The sequence below is a fragment of the Arvicola amphibius genome, chromosome 1 (genome assembly GCF_903992535.2).
Source record: "Arvicola amphibius chromosome 1, mArvAmp1.2, whole genome shotgun sequence".
NCBI classification, from domain to species: domain Eukaryota; kingdom Metazoa; phylum Chordata; class Mammalia; order Rodentia; family Cricetidae; genus Arvicola; species Arvicola amphibius.
The window spans coordinates 79,382,475-79,399,228 of record NC_052047.1 but is presented as its reverse complement, the minus strand read 5'-3'; positions in this window follow the sequence as shown (position 1 = coordinate 79,399,228).

Genomic DNA, 16,754 nt, shown 5'->3' with positions numbered 1-16,754 from the left:
ACCACCCAACTTTGTGTCCTTCTAGTTTCTGATTTTTTTCAAGTACGATTTGTGCTAGCCCTTTACTCTTGGATACACGGCCTTCACTGGAGGACAGTCAACGCACCAGGGTTTTGCCCTAAAAGTAAACGTACTCCTCCTGGCCCAGAAGCTAGGGATTGCAATTGTTCTTCCCCTAGGGGTGAGACTTTGTGCCAACTTCCCTGGTCTAGGCTAGAATGTTGTCTGCACTGAGCTTGTGCTGGTCTGGTACATCCGGCTCCAATTGCCGTGAGTTCATATGTGCAGCTGCCCTGTTGGGTCCAGATGACACTGTGTCCTTCTAGCCAGCTATGGTCTCTGGCTCTTAAAATCTTTCTGCCTCTTCTGCAATGGTCTGGGCTTGGGCTTCTAATATTTTAAGTTAGATCTTGGATGAAAGGCATTTGACCTCCTGTTTTCTTTTTCATTTTCTTTTTCTAGCCTTAGAAGCAAAAGTGAGGGGTTTACAAAATTCTGACAACTCTTCAAAATCCCTCTGTGTACCCACACATCATTGGACTCCTTAAATTTCCAGAGGGAACTTGCTATTATCAAATCATTTGCAAATAAAAACTACTTTGAGATTCCATCTCATTCAGTCAGAGTAGCTATTATCAAGAAGACAAATGGCAATAAGAATATGGAAGGAGAGGAGGGAGCCATTTTAGAGTTGGTAAGAGATTTGGCTCTAGAGGGGATCCCAGGTGTCCACGGGGATGTCCCCAGCTAGGTCCTTGGGCAACAGAGGAGAGGGTGCCTGAATTCGCCTTGCCCCACTAGCACAATGACGATTATCTCGAATATCACCATAGAATCTTCATCCGGTGACGGATGGAAATAGAGACAGAGACCCTCATCAGAGCAAAGGACGGAGCTCCCAAGGTCCAGTTGAAGAGGAAAAGGAGGGAGAAGATGAGCAAGGAAGTCAGGACCCTGAGGGGTTGGTCCACCCACTGAGACAGTGTGTCTGTTCTAATGGGAGCTCACCAAATCCAGATGGACTGGGACTGAATGAGCATGTGATCAAACTGGACTCTCTGAATGTGGCTGAAATGAGGGCTGACTGAGAAGCCATTGATAAAGGCACTGGGACTTGTTTCTACTGCCTGTACTGGCTTTTTGGGACCCTAGTCTATTTGTATGCAAAACTTCCTAGGCCTGGATGTAGGGGGGGAGGGCCTTGGACTTCCCACAGGGCAGGGTTCCCTGTCCTTTCTTAAGGAGGGAGGAGAAGGAAGGAAAGTGAGTGGGGGAGTGGGAGGGGAATGGGAGGAGGGGAGGAAGTGTTAATTTTTGAATGGAAAAACAAATAAATAAATAAATACAAAAAAGAAAACAGCTGTTGTGGAAACACTGAGGTGAAATAGCTGAGGTAATTAATGAAAGCAATTACCCATTGCCATGAGGAAAAGGACAGCCCAATGGAATATGAAATTTTATTTCTATATATTTCTAAATGCATTGAGATTTAAACTCCAAAAAATAAAAAGAAGAAGAATATGGAAGAAGAAAAGTCTTTAATCATGCATGGTTGGTGGGAGTGTGAACTGGTGTAGAAACTGTAGACACCAGTACGAAAGTTTCTTAAAATTCTAAAATTACAATCACTCTATGATTCAGCTATAGCACTGGTGGGCCTAAACCCGAAGATTCTACAGCCTACCACAGAGATGCCAGTACATCCATGCTTGTTGCTGCTCTTTCACAATAGTAAAGAAATGGGATTGCCCTTCGGTCTCCATATAAGTAAATGCACAGACCCTGAAAGTGTGGCCTATGAGCCCAGTGGATTTTTATTGTCTTAAGAAAAAGGAAACTGAAATTTTCAAGAAAATGGGTGGGGCTGGAAGACGCATTAATTGAGGTGATGCAGGCTTAAGGAGGCAAACACCATGTGCTCCTTTGCAGGTGTAGATCCTGACTATGAAGGCTGCTATCGTCAACGTGACAGAACCTAGACTCTCCTTGGAGATGATCCTCTGAGGAGCAGGTGCAGGATTATCTCCATTTGGTTAGCCTCTGGACATGGCTGTTGGAACTTATCTTGAACAGCTGAACGGAGTAGGGCAATCTGGTCACCGAGGGCAGACCCATTCCTTGGGTCGGGGTCCCTGAGGGCGTAAAAAGGAGAAAGTGAGCTGAACTCCTGACATCACTACTTCCTGATTGGTGCTTTAAGGTCTTGTCTCCATGGCTTCCCTGACATGATGGGAAGTCCCTTGTGCTGTGCATCAAAATAAGCCTCCTTTTCCCTTATGCACTTTGGTCAGAGTATTTCATGAGAGCAACAGAAAAATACCTTACATATGCGGGTTTAAGTGAAAGAGACAGGGGAGGGCAGAAAGCTGGAAAGGGATCCATGGACTGCGAGGGAGCAGCTGTGTGACAGAAGAAAGGGCGGGAGCTGCAAGTGACATGGGGATGCTTGAGGCTGAAGGTATAGCAAGGAAGGGCAGTGGTAGAGACATGCGGAGGCTAAAAAGGGAACCAATATGGCCACACCAACAGATACAGACAGAAGTCCTACATCCATTGTCGATGAAAATTCTCAGCATATGAAGCGCAAAAGAGGATTCCCTCAACTTGGTAGAGACCATCTACAAAAATCCCAGGACTGGCTTCACGCTTAATGACCAGGAACTCAAAATATGTCTTCAAGGAGCAGACAGAAGGCAAAGATTATTTCCTCACTGGTTTCACCCTTTTATTGTAAGTCTTAATTTATTCAATGACTCAATGATAAGTAAAATATATACTGATGCGAAGAAAGAGAAAATTGACTTTGTTCTGAGGGAATGGGAACATCTATGTAGAAAACCTGCTTATTTTGCATCCCCTTAAAAAAAAAAACTGACAAGCAAGCAAATGAACAAATCTGTAGCTAACAGGCGGTCACAGCAAGCTTGTAACAGGGCATGAGATTAGCGGAGAGACGCCAACTTATTTCTTACAAACCAGCAGGGAACAAGTGGAATGTAAAAAGAAACATCATTGCTTTTTATAGTAGCACCCCCACAAAAATGAAATGCTCGGTATGGTTCCGACGAAATGTGTGCAAACTCTATTCATAAGAAAAACTGTACATTTTGATGAGCAATATCAGTGAAGAGATAGATAAATGGAGAAAATGCCCTGCTTTTCTTGGAAGATTATTGCTGTTAGGATGATAGCCCTAGCTAACTGTGTCTCCCGATCAAAAGGACACCTCTATGACCCCACTAAATCACTGCATGGATAGCAACGTGACTGACAAATTTAGATGAGGATGCTGAAGACCCAGAATAGCCACCACTGAGCACTGTATCAAAGGAAAAGACAAGCCATAGCACAGAAATTGCCTGACTTGGAACTGCGATATCAAACTACCACATCAAAGGCAAGGACCAGGGGACCCTGGAAAACCATAGGTCAATATACCAATGAAGTAGTGTAACCAAATGGAAAGTCTCAGGTACAGATCCTTTAGTACAAACAACATTTTAGACCAAGCAAAAGTTATTCAGTGGGGCAACCCAATAGTCTTTCTCACAGACTTTGGAAGAATGAGATATTTACAAGTAAAAAAAAAATATGTGAATGAAAAATGCAGACACATGATTGGCTCTACAAAAGTTCATTCAGTATGAACCATAGATCTGAATGTAGAACCACAACTCTTCTGAAAAATGATACAGAAGAAATTTAGATGACCTTAAGCATGAGGTGGTTTTTAGATATAGTACTAAAACTGCCAGTGAAGGAATGAATTGATGAATTGGGGTTGATTGAAGTTAAACACTTTTGCTATAAGAAGGACACTGTTGAGAGTAAGAGAAGGGAGCTGCACACTAAGAGAAGGTATGTGCCTAAGATACCCTCAGTGAAGAACTGCTGTCTAAACTCTCAGAAGACAACATTAGCAGGCTGCTGAGAGGGCACGGAGTAAAGGAGCCTGAAGCATGATGATCTAAGAAGATCCCAGAATACGTAAGGAGAGACTGTCCTTTAACCTATACGAATGCAATGTGGCATGCGTGTGCCCCTCCAGTCATTAACATGCAAGCATATATATAATAACAGCGATGATAAAGTAAAAAATTGAGAACTAGCAGTAGCTGAACAATATGACTAAAAAATAAGCAAACGTCTTTGGAAGACACCCTGTGAAGGAAAATATCTGTATACAGATATTACAAATGACATCAAAAATACTCAACATCGTACATCATTAGGAAATTGCAAACTAAAACAATGAGATCCCCTACACACCTGTTTAAATGGTCAAAGTCTAAAGCATGGTCCACACTAATGTGAAAATGTGGAAAAAGAGGAATTCTTGTTCACTGAGTGTGGGAATGTAAGATGCAACAACCTCTGCAGAAATGTTTACAAATCTAGGCACAATCTAACCATGTGACCTAACAATTGCTCTCCTTGATATTTATCCAAATCAGCTGAACACTTACACCCACATGCAAATGTGTGCTCATGACAGATTGTTTTATAATAGGCCAACCCTGAAACAATCAAGGTTCCCTTCTGTAAATTAGTAAATAAATAAATAAACCTTGATTCAGGCAGACAATGAAACACCACCATATACTTAAAAGGAATGAGATGGTAAACCTCGGAAACACGTGGTGGACTTTGCATAAATTTACATGCAAATGTATATTTTCCATAAAAACTATCCATTCTGCAAAAGTTATGTATTTTGTGATTACAGTTCTATTTTGTTCAGGAAAACGCACAAGCGCTAGGACAGTAAATTGTCCAGAGGCTAACAGTGAAAATGAGAAGGAAGTAATTAGTCTGTGAAGCACCAAGGTTTTTGAGGTGAGCAAGATGATCCTACGAGGTGCCCCAGTGGTGGGTATTATCTGTTTTATACTTGGACCTGCAGAATGTGCAATACGAAGAGTAGAACAAAAGAAGATGCAGACATGGGAAGAGAACAACGTGTGTCTTCCATATGCGGATTCATTGATCATAAAGGACACTCCACTCTGGGCAAAGTTCAACACTGGATCGGGCTGTGCAACTTGATTCAAACTCACCCCGACTCTGCACAGTTTTCTATGAGTCTACAACTGCTCTAAAGGTTCTTAGTCCATGTATGGTGGGGCCTGCTTATAATTTCAGGTTGCAAGATGTCTAGGCAGAAGAATGTTAGGTTTGACACATAAATAAGTTCTGGATAGTCTGGCCTACATAGACGATGTCTTCTGAAAACAAATAAACTTTATTAAGAGCAAAAAGTGATTGATGACATTTCTGCCTGCCAGCATTTAGCATTGCTGATGTGTTAATTTCTTTGTTAGGGGTGTAGGAATTTTCTGAGCCCTGCACAATGCTTTCCCCTTAGTAAAGATTTTACAACAGCATTTCAGAGCCTTTGTGGGAGACGTTCATCCTGATTTCAGGGGTAGCACTGCTTATAGACACTAGCCTAGAGGACGAAATGAGTGGCCTATCAGTTGAGTTCTGGGAACACATGTGACTTGGCGTCCTTACTCAGTTTCTATCGGTTAAATTTATAAAATTAAAGGAACTGATTTTTTTTTAAATGTGGATTTTGTATTTTTTTCTGAAAATTGGAAGTCATTTGCCAAGCACAATTGCTTTCACATAAGATGGTTGCCGGTTGAACGCCAACAGTTTTGTCCACAGGGTCTGCATGTCCAGTGATAGCTACACCCTCTAGCTAAGTAGGTGCTACTGAAGGTGAACAGGCATATATGTTCATCTCTAATTCCCCTCCTTCGGTTTGCTTTCTTTGTATTTGCATGTGTGTCCACATATATGTTTCTTGCTATATTTTGGCTCATGGCTCTTAACGTGCTGTGTTGGAGCTCATGTTGGATGTCTCATTATACTGGATCATTTCAAATATGGAGGAAAACAAGAGCACAAAGCTTTATCACAGTTTCTAATCTTGACGAATCTTATTATGATGAAAAGTCTTCAAAAACACCTTAAATTTACTGGGAGGGTGCCGGTGTAGTCTGTGAAAATAATTAAGGACTGCCAATGGGTTCACAGATAATAGCCTGATCATGAGCTGGCTTTGGAGGAAGCAGAAGTAAGACATCCAACCCAGGGAAAGTAAGAAATCCTACCCAGGAGAAGACCGGATGAAATAGCCTTGCTTGCCCTACAAATCAACAACTTTTGTTGGCGCCCACTGTCTATGAACTGCCATAAACGGTAGAATGAGTGTATGTACCTATTTGTTTGTCTGTGGCAATGTCTAATGTAGTCAGGCCTTGAAGGTGCTGTGTAGCTGAGGATGACCTTGAGCCTGTGGTCATCTTTGTTTTGCCTCCCAGATATTGAAGTTGTAGTCTTTAGTTACCACTCCCAACCTGAATGAGTATGCTAATCAGGTTTGTTACTGTGATAAATGCCTGACACAATCAACTTAAATGGAAGAAAATCTTACATTAGCTAATAGTTTGGAAAGTTTCACTCCATGGTCACTTGGCCCTGTTGCTTTGGGCTTCTGGTATTATATATAGCATTTAACAGTGAAAGGTGTGTAGAGAGTTTTTTTTTAACCTTGCAGCATCTGGAAAGCAAAGTGAGAGAAGAAAGTCGAATAAGACCTAGTATCTCCTTCAGGGGAATAACCCCAGTGACCTGACTTTCTCTCACTGAACTCACTTCCTAATGATCTTAACCACCTCCCAGCAGGCTTAGGGACTGAACTTGTACACACGGGTCTTTGGGGGACAGTGGAGTGTTTATTATAATACAGCTAGCGGATGATTTCAAGTATTTTAGTAGTAGGTATGATTTAATTATTTAAATCATTGTAAGTCTGTCTTATCTTGCGTTAAAATTCACCTAGCATGCTCATTTCATGCTCATTCATGCTCATTCTAGGTAGGAATTGAGGGCACGTCACAAACCGAAGGTGTTGTGGTTTTGGGGTTTTTTCTCTGTTGTGTCTAAAAGCAATATATAGACATTTTCATCAAAGAATCACTTTTGAGAGGTGATTTCTGGAAGTGAGTCTCAAAATGGCATTTTAGATGGTGAGAAACCACCCAGGTAAGAATCTGATAGAACAAAATAAACAAGCCTAGAGAAATCCAAATCACACATCAAATAAGCTATATATCTCTGCAGCTGGTTTGAATTTTTTTTTAAAACAAAGCTAAAATGAATGATCTGCAGAAATTCTTACAGTTGTTTCTATATGGTTGTGGAAAACAAGAACAAAACCACAACACCATCAGTTTGCAAAGTGCCCTGAGTTCCTGTCTAGAAGAAGGAGCACGAAGGAGCTCTTTACCATATGATCTTTGTTACACAACATGAGACAGATTTGCAATCGTTAAAATAATTAAACCATGCATCACAAACTACTCGAAGGCGTTTCTTTAGCCGTATCCTAATAGGCAGCACTCCACCATGGCTTGCAGCAAAGCCATGACCTGAGAAAAGTGGGCATGCAGTCAAGCAGACCCTCCCAGAAGAACATCTTACCGTGGGCAGAGTAAACAACACCAAATGAGGGCTCCAGGAGGAGAGGAAGGACATGGGACTGCTGTTCAATTAATAAAATTAAATATGGGAGCATTTGGGGGATGCTGGCTATTTTAGAAAAGCCCAAAGCTCTAATAAATTGCATTTGAGACTCAGCACGTTTGAAGTGAGTGTTGATGGGCATATCCTGAAACCTGTCCCTACAGAACCAGCGCTAGTTGCATTTGTCATTTTATTGTTCAGTACATTCTTTCATTCTCCTTCCCTACTCTTATGTGTACGATGGATATACAGGCGCATATGCCTCTGTGTGCATGTAGTGGCCAGAGGACAGTCTGTGGGATGTGGGTCTCTTCTTTCACCATGTGGGTCTTCAGGGTTTAACTCTCTGTCATTAGGCTTGACAGTAGTAAGCACCTCTAACGATTTTATATGCACAGCTAGAAGGGAACCTCACTGTGGAGTCTAGCCATGAGCTCTCTCCTTCTCTTGGTCTTCATGGTGTCAGCAATGGAAACAAAATTAATCACTATGCTTCCCCAAAGAACAACTTTTGGCCTCCCAATGGTACAATTTAAAGGAAACTTCTCTCAGTGATTTCTAATAATGGACTTTGAAGATCACACGGGTCCTTCACCGGAACTGCTCTTGGGCTAGGGAGATGGCTCATTGATTAAAGCACTGTCTGTACAAGCATGAGAACTGGAATTTGGGTCTCTAGCACCCACAAAAAACAGGGTGCAGAGGAATTTGTCCTTCACCCCAAAGCTGATGTGGGTGGTGGTGTAAGAACGGTGGCTCCCTGGGGCTTGCTCACAAGCCCAATTAGCCAACCTCAGGTTTGGTGACAAAGGCCAATGGCCCAAAAAATAAAGTGGAGATCAATAGAGGGAGGCACCCAGAGTTGACCTCTGGCCTCCACACGCACAGCAGTACACATATGTACACCCTCCCACCACCCATCCCCTCCACAGTACTGCTATTGGTTGTAGCAGCTGCAGGGGGAAAACAAGGTCAACAGCAGTCCCAACGTGGGCTGGCGTCCAGGGTCCACGTTCATGCCTACTGCAGATGGACATGCTAATAGGGATCTTGCTGCATGCACTAGAAACTAACACATTTGGTGCTGGCTAGGGAGCCTTGCACAGCCAGTGCCTTGGCACAATAGCTCCCGGTTACTTTTCCTTAAACATGGCTTTGAATCCTACTTCCCTTTCAGAGGAGTGGCAACAGGGGCCACCTCTGATTCTGCTTTTGGAACCCCACTGACACTGGGCATCACAGCGGGTGTGGAGGTGAATATTCACTCGTGAGGTTAAGGTCTAGCTGGAGAGTAGGAAGGATTGCTCACTGAGATGAAGATTAGGCAAAGACTACAGGCAGATATCCAGCAAAGCCCTAAGGGTCTGCTACCCTCTAGCATTTGGCCCAGACAAATGTGAGTTTTCATTTGAGAGGGCTTTACCTGAGGTTCTTGGCAAGAAAGCTGGTCTGGTTTGCTAAGCCTCTGTGCTTTGGGATGTAGGGTTTAATGAACCAACTAGTTCTGATTTGGCCTGGCTGACGGGCTGATCCTTTGTGATTTTCCTAGCGAGATTTGATTTGTAGGCATTGTTTTAATGGCTCTCCTGTCCGAACTCTTTCTTAAGAAACATTTGGTTTCTTTTACAACTACTTTTGAATGAAGGGTACAAATCAGACTAGTGAGAGAGGGCTGAGTTTTTTTCCCATTTTAGTGGGATGGCAGAAGTAGTATTGGAGGTTTTTCCTTTCACTTTCTGATATTTGGAGGTGTTTGTGACAATTGCTTTTTTAAACATAGTCCCTAAGATTTCCTGCTGTGTTTTGCCTAGCACATGCCACACAGGGGAGGTCAGGAAGGTCCTCAGTTTCTTCCACTGCTGTATTGGTTCCCTCTTCACAAAGAGTTTTGTGCTCTCATTTGTAGGTGAGCAGAATGAGTGTGGCCTTCTATCCAGGAAGGAGCCTGAGGTCCTTGACTGGGTCTCACCTAGTCTTTGGCTGGTGTCTCCTGGCTGCTGTTGGGGTTGCCACACTCAATATTTGACATCCTTAGCGTTTCTGAGGACATGACTCTTACATGCAGGGATGACACATTAGTGTTCTTTCCAGTCACCAAATGGAAGCCATTCTCAGAGTAGTGTAATGGGGAAGGCCTGGGCTTTGTGTCATGGTCTCAGGAAGCCTCCCTGGAAGTACCACATGGTAACCTGGATGCTCCAGCCCCACAGTCTGTCAGAACAGATGGTTCTTTGGTCAGCCTGTATTACACTAAAGAGTAGCCACATCTTCCAGAAGAGGCGAACATCTTCCAGATACCACAGAGAAGGAAAACCCTCATGGGTCCTGGTGGTTCTCATATGGTGAGCTCTAAGATGGGGAAGCAGTGGTATTTTTATGTTACCTAGCCTTGGAGACTTATTGACCACATCTATATTATGTGAAATGTGACAGCGACAGCTCCAAAGGCCAGGGCCCATTAGTACTGGCTCTTCCACAGGACCACAGGCTGCCTTGGATGGAGGATGGCGAGCCAGGCGCTAGCTGCCAGAAAGGCAGTGGATTAGGTTTCCTGGTGGGGACTTCAGCTGCTGTCTGCTTTGAGAGCATTTGCCCTCTGGCCTCTAGGATTCTTATGTGGAGGTGTTGCCTGATCCCATGCCTGGGGAACTACTAGGAGTGGCGATTAGTTGGAAAGCATCTCAGGTGGTTCCAGCATCTTTATAGATGGTCTTACTCTTGTCATTTGGGGGTTGTTGGTTTTCAAGACGAGATCACACACTGTGTCCAGGCTGGAATTACGGGAGTGAGTCACATATCTGTCTCCTTCAGCAGCTAATACACAGGAGCTACTAACCTGCCATTTCCAATCATCACAACTACGCTTCTGTGACCATCCCTCAAGCCAGCTGTGAATGCCCACTGTTACATTCGCTTCTTCCTCACCTGGGTTGGGGTCAGAGAGGAGTGAGAGGGAGGTGATTGTTCCCTAGTTCTGTCTTACATGAAGTGGACCTATGGGTTCTGTCTTCTACAGTCTGGGTCGCTGGGGTCAAACTCGGGTTCTCAGGCATGGTGGTGAATGCCATTATTTTTTCCTGGGCCCTCTTTCTGGATCTCAAGGTTATTTTGATCAGCAGCTGGGTAATGATACTCCTCACTGAGATGAAAAAAAAAAAAAAAAAAAAAAAAAAAAAAAAAACCATGGGACCAGGAGAGGATTGGAAGAGCTAAGCCAGTTGTCTCATTTTGGGCTTGCCAGCTTGAGGCAGCTTTAGACTTCCAGGTGGAGATATGGAGTAATTAGGTAGATATGTGATTGTGGGCCCCGGGGAAGAGACCTGTGAGCCACAGATAAGAATTGGACTCATAGATATCTAGTTGGAATTTAAGGTCTGGAGGTTGAGTAAGATCTGAAATGAGCTAGAAGAGAATATGAAGGACCCAGAGGAGAGCCTAGCCTTGGGCCCTATGACCCTAGGAAAAGTTGGGAATTGAAGAAGAAGAAGCAAGCCTCAACCTCAGCTGTCAGGGGTCTCTGCCCTGAAGGCAAGTGGAAGAACTGGTTTATTCTGAAAGCTGCAGATAGAGCAGTGGACTCCAGGCAAAGGAATGCTGCTTTTTACTTATCAGATGCCTCACCAGAGGAGTGAGGTAAGGGTTGGAATGGGATCCGGCTGGAATTTTGCTGAATTTGTAGAAACATTTGAAAAGTATTGATGGTTTCAAAATATTCTCTCTCTCTCTCTCTCTCTCTCTCTCTGTCTGTCTGTCTGTCTCTGTCTCTCTGTCTCTCTGTCTCTCTCTCTCTCTCTCTCCACACACACACACACACACACACACACACACACACACGCACGCACGCACACACACACACGCCCATACACATTATATTATAGAGGTTGTCTGTATATTGATTGTATCACATATATCTCTACATGCAGAAATCTCTCTTCTCATTCTGCCTTCCTTTTCCCACACTCTTCACAGGCCAGCAGAGGTTGAGATTCTCAGTCTAGGAACTGATAGGCACCTCTGGAAGGCTGGAGGGCAGTGCTTCTTCCTGACTGTGGGAGGACGTAAAAGGCATGGCTTGGTAGGAAACCTCAGAGCAGCAAGCAAAGCCTGAAAGAGCAGGAAGGGAGAGAAAGGGAAGAGGATGCTGCTTGGCCTCCAGTGAAGGCCATGTTCCCTTTTCAAAGGCCTTACCTTCCATTCGGCTGTACCCACTTACTTTTACTGAGTTAACTTTAAACTTTAAATAATTAATACACTCATTTGGTTCCAGAAAAAAAAAAAGGAATTTAAAATGTGTACAGCAATAAGTGCCATTCACTTAGGCTGACTAGTTTTCTAGCTATTTCCAAATGGCTTGCCACCTTCCTGTGGTTCTTCCAGGCCAGGCTCCGCACCTCCAGGCTTTCCTCTATACTTCACACATGTGTACTATAGGCAGGGGCTCACTTCCCACCAGGGCTTCAGGATGTCTCACTCTTTTTCTCATTTGAAATAGTGTATATGTGTGTGTGTGTGTGTGTGTGTGTGTGTGTGTATGTGTGTGTGTGTATGACTGTTTCCCTAGTTATCTAGCAAGAGATGTGAAAACTATTTCCAAATAAAGTCAAATTAGCAGTACTTAGCATCAGTTCCATGTACTTGCAGCTAACACCGGATTGCTTTGTTTCTGATTTAAAATAATTGCATTTCTATTATCTTTATGATCTGCACTTTGAAACTGTGGTTGGGATGTTTTGAGTGAGAGAAGAAGAAGAAAATCCAAAGGTCTGCACTTGTAAAATTTAGACAGAGAGGCTTTGGTGTAGAATTTGTGCTTAGCCTGAGAGGCCCTGGTTTGTTCCCAGAACCAGGAAAGGAGAAGAAGAAAACAATCAAAGCATACTCTAATAAAATTCGGGTATTAAATGATTTCTGCATGTGTTTCATTTGCATTTCTCTAGAGTTCACTGTTACTCCTTGTTCGTGGATTTACCAGCCATCAACTTAAGGTACAGGTTATTCCTTTCACTTATTTAGAAGGTTGGGGATCAATACCTTTTTTTAAAATTTTATTTTTATTTTTAGCTTTTCAAGACAGGAATTTCTCTGTGTTATAGCTCTGGCTGTTGTGGAGCTTGATTTATAGATCAGGCTGACCTCGAACTCACAGAGATCTGCCTGCCTCTAACTCCCGAGTGCTGGGATTAAAGGCATGCGCCACCATCTCCCAAAGGGATCAGTATCTTACACTCACTAGGAAAGCATAGTTCTAGGGAGCTGTAGCCCAGCGCTGGGGCACCATTCACACACAGGCACATCTGTTAAGTGTGAATAGTTCTGTACAGATGACCTTCTGAATGCCCATGAAATAGTCACCAGGATCAAGGTTCATGTGAGGCATTGTCATCCCTACAATGGTTTTTTTCCATGCTCCTTTAAAGAGTTCCCCAGCATTTGGCCCCACACAACTACTGATTTACGTTCTGTAATGAATTAGTTTGTATTTTCTACAGTTATAAAGGTGTATGTGTTCAAGAAAGTACCATGTGCCATGCCATATTTTGTGTATGAATTGAGATCCATCTATGTTGTTACCTTTACTCATAGTTTATTGATTTTCTATTTCATGTAGTACTCTACTGGATGGCTAAACCATGCATCCACCCATTCACCAGTGCTGGACATTGGATGGTTTCCAGTTTGGGGTTATTCTCACTATCAACAAAGTTGCCCCGAACATGCACATACAAGCCTTTGTGTGGACACATGTTGTTATTTTTCTTGGATAAATACTCAGGAGTCAACTCAATGAGTCATAGAGTAAACACACGCTTAACTGCTTCCTGCTCTTCTGCTCCTGCCCTCTTGGTGCTGCATCGAGGGAGGAGGACCAACTACCAAAGGGTAGGTCATGAGTCCAGGGTGAGGCAGGCTTTATTTAGGCAGCTGATTAGAGAGCTAATATGTTTCAAGCATGCCAACTCTGGTGGTGCTATCCTTACCTGTCTTGTCTAAAGCTTAGTATGCCAAGCCTGAGCTAGCGATGGGATTATGATGACACACACTTATCTAAACAGTATTTAGTATTACCATACACTAAAAACAGCATGCCAGTCACTTGTATTAGCATTTCAGGCTTTGAAGAATGTCTTTGGGTTAGATCTAATAGCAGTTGGTATCAGAGGGAGTCAGCTTAGAGATGGTGAATGCCTGCTGTTTCTCTCTCTACATGGCTATACTTTGTTAGCAAGGAAATCTCAGTCGAGTAGAAGAGTGAATCTTTTGCCTACATCTTATTCAACATAAACATGCAATGCTTGTCAGTTAACTAAAACTGGGGTATGCAGGATAGATTCACTTTCTCAGACTTTTCCAGAATTAGAGGGAAACTATGTATGGATGAAATCGCGCAACTTGTTTCGTGAAAACATTCTAACAAACTCGCTCCTTTTTTAGTATTAGTGTAAATGAAATTACAGAGATAGCAGAATTAAAATTTAATTGAGCACAAAGGCACATAAATATATTAATCACTAACCTAATAGCATCTTCAATATTTCTAGTTAACTAGACCTAAAAATAAAATATTACAAAGACTCAAGTAAATGTTAGCACCAAAAAATAAAAACAACACAACCCAACCAAATAAAACAAAGCCCCATGCATCATCTAACTAACAGGAAAAAGCACAAAGAGGGCAGACAGTATAATTCATGGGCAGTCACTTACCCAGTATGTGTGACATATGTAAGGCCCTAGGTTTAGATGCCAGTTATACACAGACATACAAGAACATGCATGAAAGAATAAGGAGCAAATTCCATATATGAAAAACTCCAAAAGATGTAGCTAGAGTCATGGCTCAGTAGTTAATGGCACATAGTCTCTTGCAGAGACTGCAGCTCAATTCCCACCAGCTAAGCCAGAGCTCACACATCTCCTGCTGCTCCAGCCCCAGCCGCTCTGTCATCCTCTTCTGGCCTTTGCTGACACCAGAACTCATGAGCCCACCCACATACCCTTACTTTAGAATAATGAAAAGTCATTTTTAAATAAAAGGAAAAACTATAAAGTTCGAGACAACAGAGAGAAAACAAATAATCAAAGCATAATTATGTATAACAGTAAAAAAAAAAACCCCAAAGCTTTCTGAACATAAGTGTGAATTTGTAACTCATGCATGAAACACTGATTTTATTTTTTCTTTCTAGGAATCAGAGAGGAAAACGCTTACTTGATTACTTTTTTGGTCACCACATGGATACATTCACACATGCACATGCTTGTATGAGAACACACACACACACACTTAGTGCCAGTGAAATATTATGATGATATTGTGAATTGTTCTTTTTGCTGGTAAGCTTAGGAATGCCTGGGAATATGGAGAAGACTTGAGAACATGTACAACTATCTGCAACGTAGACCTAGAGCTTATTCCTAGAACAACAGTTTACTTTAAAGACCTTGTCCAGTTGCCACATTCCCTTGTCTGTGCGCGTGCGCACACAGAAACATGCACAAACCTTGGCATCTGTCACTGTGATCTCCCAGGAAGACACGTCCTTCCCGTCCTGCTTAGAAGCTGGCCTGTATGCATGCTGAGTCCAGTCCAACAAGACATCACAGAGATGCCTCAGCAACAGACAGGACCAGAATGTAAACAAAACTTCGAAGACTCAGAAAACTACGAAGAGTTAAAAGACGGCCAAGGCCCCTTCCACACTTATACAAGCAGTAACAGCTGCTGAGAAGCAGGGATTTTCCAATTAGTTGAACTACCTACAGGTTGTGATGCAAGGACACAATCCCACTCAAGTCTTGCTTAGGGGACAAATGTGTTTATTCAGCATCCTTACAGGAGGATGGGTGAAGGTTTACTTACAGAAGTTGGTTGACTCACAGAATTTTGCACATTTAAAGAACCCAGTCCTTGATGACTCATGAGAACTTTAACCTTGTGACATCCCTATGAGTGTCAGGGACCGGAAGAAAATAGAGGAAGCACAGACATTATAAAGAAAATGGAGCTTGAAGATGGTGCTGGTTGATTCTCATCTACTGGGTCCAATAGCCTAAGTTTATACGAAATTTTTAAAGGAGTTGGTTCAGGACTAGTGTGGGGCTTTAGTAACTCTGTGCAGCCAATGATGGGCTGTTACCTGTGTGAGGTAGGTAAGGCACCAGCAGTTTTGAATGGTTTAGACTAATGCATAAACTGTGGTTTTAAAATTCTATACCAGCCAAGAGGGGAAGGTAGAATAGGCAGATCTGTCCAGGTCACTGGAAAAAGGCAAATTGTGGATCTGTGTTGAGTGGAATTCCTAGGGGAAAATGAACGGGAAGGCAAATGCTGTAGGAGTGAGCTTCTGGAAGTCTATAAGCCCAAGACACCGTTCCCAGGAGATAGAAGTTAGTGGTGGCAAACCCATACCTATAGGTCTCATGGAGTCCAGGACAGCTGCGAACAAAGCCCAAATGAAAATTCTTACTTAGAGCAAGATTTTCTCCCCCCAAGACAGAGTTTCTGTGTATAACAGTTCTAGCTGTCCTGCAACTTGCTTTGTAGACCAGACTGGCCTTGAACTCACATTGAACTTACACAGATCCACTTGTCTCTGCCTTCTAAATCCTGGGATTAAAAGCGTGTGCCACCACTGTCCGGCTACTTTTATGATTTTGAGAAGTTCTTGACTGTGTGACTCTCTAGCCTAACTGTATGGATGACCATGTTGTGTTGTGATGTCACACAGAATAAATGTCTCAATGTTCTTGCTATCTGCATCATGTGTGGAGTATTTGTGTTACTCTGTGGTAGAGCTTCCACTATGTTGTCTGCCAAGTGCCAAAAGCCAAGCTGACACCATCAGACATGTGCTCTGAGTGACTTGAGAAGTCAAACAGTAATTAACAGTAGTCAAAATGACCATCACAAACAATAGGCACTCAGTGCTATTTAGAAGATGTGAGTAGAGTATTCTTGCCCATTCCTTGTGCATTGTTATGCATTACAGTCAACTGTTCACTTTGCATTGTATTGGCAGATGAAATGTGAAAAGGTCTATGTCTTGCTATTTCCCCACCAATTCATTTTCATAGTAAACGTTAAAGGTATAAGTTTCTTCTTCTTCTTCTTCTTCTTCTTCTTCTTCTTCTTCTTCTTCTTCTTCTTCTTCTTCTTCTTCTTCTTCTTCTTCTTCTTCTTCTTCTTTCTTCTTCTTCCTCTTCTTCTCTTTCTCCTTCTA